The sequence below is a fragment of the Schistocerca piceifrons genome, chromosome 5, assembly GCF_021461385.2.
Source record: "Schistocerca piceifrons isolate TAMUIC-IGC-003096 chromosome 5, iqSchPice1.1, whole genome shotgun sequence".
Classification (NCBI taxonomy): domain Eukaryota; kingdom Metazoa; phylum Arthropoda; class Insecta; order Orthoptera; family Acrididae; genus Schistocerca; species Schistocerca piceifrons.
The window spans coordinates 313644305-313647464 of NC_060142.1; the positions used below are offsets into that span (position 1 = coordinate 313644305).

At 42.8% G+C, this 3160-nt stretch overlaps 1 pseudogene; it reads left to right on the top strand.

Moving 5' to 3' along the window:
• Positions 1-2835: 2835 nt before the first annotated feature.
• On the top strand, positions 2836-2954 carry LOC124799420 (annotated as a pseudogene).
• The last annotated feature ends 206 nt before the right edge of the window (positions 2955-3160 follow it).

Below are 3160 nucleotides of genomic sequence, written 5' to 3' on the forward strand. Positions count from 1 at the left end.
GCTAATTATCGCTATTCTGATCAGATGAAGCGCCATCTGTCGGACATTTTTTGAACTTTTGTATTTTTTTGGTTCTAATAAAACCCCATGTCACTCCAAGCATGTGTCAATTTGTACCTCTCTGTCTACATTATTCCGTGATTTATTCAGTTTTCAAATTTATACTGACGTTTTGATCACCCAGTATTTGTCCTTGGGGACCATGTCTATTCCAACATGAAGCTTGTTTTTCCTCTGCACTATGGCCTCTACCAGCAGGACAAAGCAACGTGTCACACTACACGCAGTGTACGTGCGTGGTACGCAGAGCACCAGGGCAAGTATATCATTCACCACTGGCCAGCAGAGTCTCTAGATTTAAACCACCTCCGTTGGGCTGTTCGCGCCTCAGCTGAGAAACCTAGCGCAGCTAGCCCCGGCGGTACCTTCCACAACCTAACTGACTCTCCTCCTGCGTTTCTCGTGGTCGCGGCCGTAACGAACAGTTCCAAGAGTATGCTACACAATTTTCACTTAGCTCAGGATCTTCATCTCAGTTCGGAGATGACGGCTGCTCCTAAATTTTTCCGTGCACTGTTTCGTAAAGCCTTGTCCCCGGTTTTGTAAAGGTCTCGTCGGTACTGCTGTGGAGGCGAAGTTTGTGAGTTATTGAAACGGCTTCTGCTGCAGTACACCGCTAAGACGATTTCTCCCTGCCACGATTACAGAGCTATGCCCCGTAACAAAGTCACACAAATGAGTTAAACAGGTCTACTTATCTTTGTGCCTTGTTTGATATTGACGTCTGCAACACTGCTCGTAATATAACACAAAAAGGCCCTCAATGGCTAAGTGCAAGTAATCGTAGGTAAACTTCACAGTGCATAGCAAATGCAATTTACTTTCTGTTCACGTCTAAGAGTTCACTATTGTATTGTATGTTAACCTGGGGCCTAGAAACGATGGAGAGGCTCTGTACCCGCCACAGCCGCAGTGGTCCACAATCCCACGACGACTACCGCAGTCCAATTCACCCGCTCCACACCGAACCACTCTTTCAGGGTTTTTGAGCGGTTCGGACTCCGGTGGACCCCTCCCTCTCCCCCCCCCCCCTCCGCCACCCCCCCCCCCCCCCGCCAGGGAACGTCTCACACCATACGAGCGTAACCGCTATGTTTGTATGATATTGTAATGATGGTGGAGAACTTGTTTGCGCAGCAATCGCCAATATAGTGTAGCTGAGGTGGAATAAGGTGTATCACACTCAGCTGCTATTCACCCTGGTGAGCCCCCGTTTGCGTGTATTTGACGAAAAAAATTTCAGCATTTTGAGTGATCCTCAATAGCGCTTAGAAATGAGTATTGTGGAGACTGGTTGTGTAGTGTAATGGGTGGGGTAAGGGCTACACTTGTGGAAAGTCGTCGGTTCGATTGTCGTCAGTTGCATAGAATTTTTTAAAAAGCTTCAATAAAACTAACTTTACTCATAATTTTTATCAGTTAACTGGTTTAAATGTAATTTTTATTTCTATTGCTTTGTCACATCATTTTAATCTCCACATGAACTTTTTCATTTGTTCTCATTTTCTGTTTACGTAGTTTTTTTCCATTCGGAATTTTTGTGACTGTGAATTTAATTATATTTATCTGTTATAATATTTAAATGTTTGAAAATGCCGATCTATCGGTTAAAAAACAAAAGACGAAATAACCTGTTTATACTGACTGTGCAATGATATCAAATGCTTCAAATGGCTCTGAGCACTATGGGACTTAACATCTGAGGTCATCAGTCCCCTAGAACTTAGAACTACTGAAACCTAACTAACCTAAGGAGATCACACACGTCCATGCCCGAGGCAGGATGCGAACCTGCGACCGTAGTGGTCGCGCGGTTCCAGACTGAAGCGCCTAGAACCGCTCGGCCACACTGGCCGGCGCAATGATATCAAAAATGTAAGTTTCGTTACAAGCTGTGCATTTGTTTGGATTGTAATCATCATATAAACATTTAAGACATACCCTAGAGTCTTACTGTACTATGAACAAAATGACGCAGATGAAGATTTAAGCGAAAGGAGGGATTGTAAGTAAAACGAAATTCAAGTCAAATGAGGAATAGAAGTAATGAAAGCAATAATATGGGCAAATAAACAGGATGATAAAATTAAAGAAATTAAATCGAAATTAATACAAAAAGTTAGTTAATGTCACATGAACAAATACTTCAAGTGGAAGAAGAATGATAGGAAAAAAAATGAGAGCAAATGAAGAAGTTCATATAATAATTAAAATGCAGTGACAAAGGACCAGAAATAAATAATTACATACAAACCAATCAACTGAAAATAAACAATGATCAAAATCATTTCGATAAAGATATAAAACTTAAAGCACCCGTTGAGATTCGAATCAACGATCTTCTGCACGCGAATCCTTACCGTATCCATTACACCACACAACCAGTCCGTTCAATACTAATTATCTAACGCTATTGACTGTCACTCAAAAAGCCGATTTTTTTGTCGTCGATTATACTAGTAAACGAGGGCCAGCCACGGTGCATGCCTGCAGGTTGTGATTCTTGGGATCTTAACCTACATCATGATACAGATGATTTAAAAAAGTCGATCCCACAGCTGGGGACTTCTCCTTGCCAGTTTTACGTCGTTAAAATCGATCTCCTTTCATTGCACGATTTAAAATTCAGTATACCGGACATGATCTAGAGTCAGTACGAAAGTCATAATTTTGAGTTTCATAGGCATTGGTTTAGTTATTTTGGATGTCAACGGCCGTGCCGAGGTGGATACACCAGTTCCCGTCACTTCATCAATTGTTTTAGCAGTTTTGGATGTCAACGGTCATGCTGAGGTGGGTACACCGGTTCCCATCAGATCATCAAACTTAAGCACCGTTAGGTGTGGGCAGTACTTGGGTGGGTGACTGTACGGGTACACCACATGCTGTTGACAATTTCCCTTTTGCCTTTACAGCAGAGGAGACAGGACAGGTGGTGGCGTAGTCCCTGATGACCAGTATTTGTGCCAGTGTCCTGGATCAAATTCACAACATCGCCGACTCACATTCGGGAGAACGACGGTTCAAATCCGCATCCGGCCACCCTGATATAAGTTTTCCTTAATTTCCCTAAATCGCTACAGACAAATGCCAGAGTGGT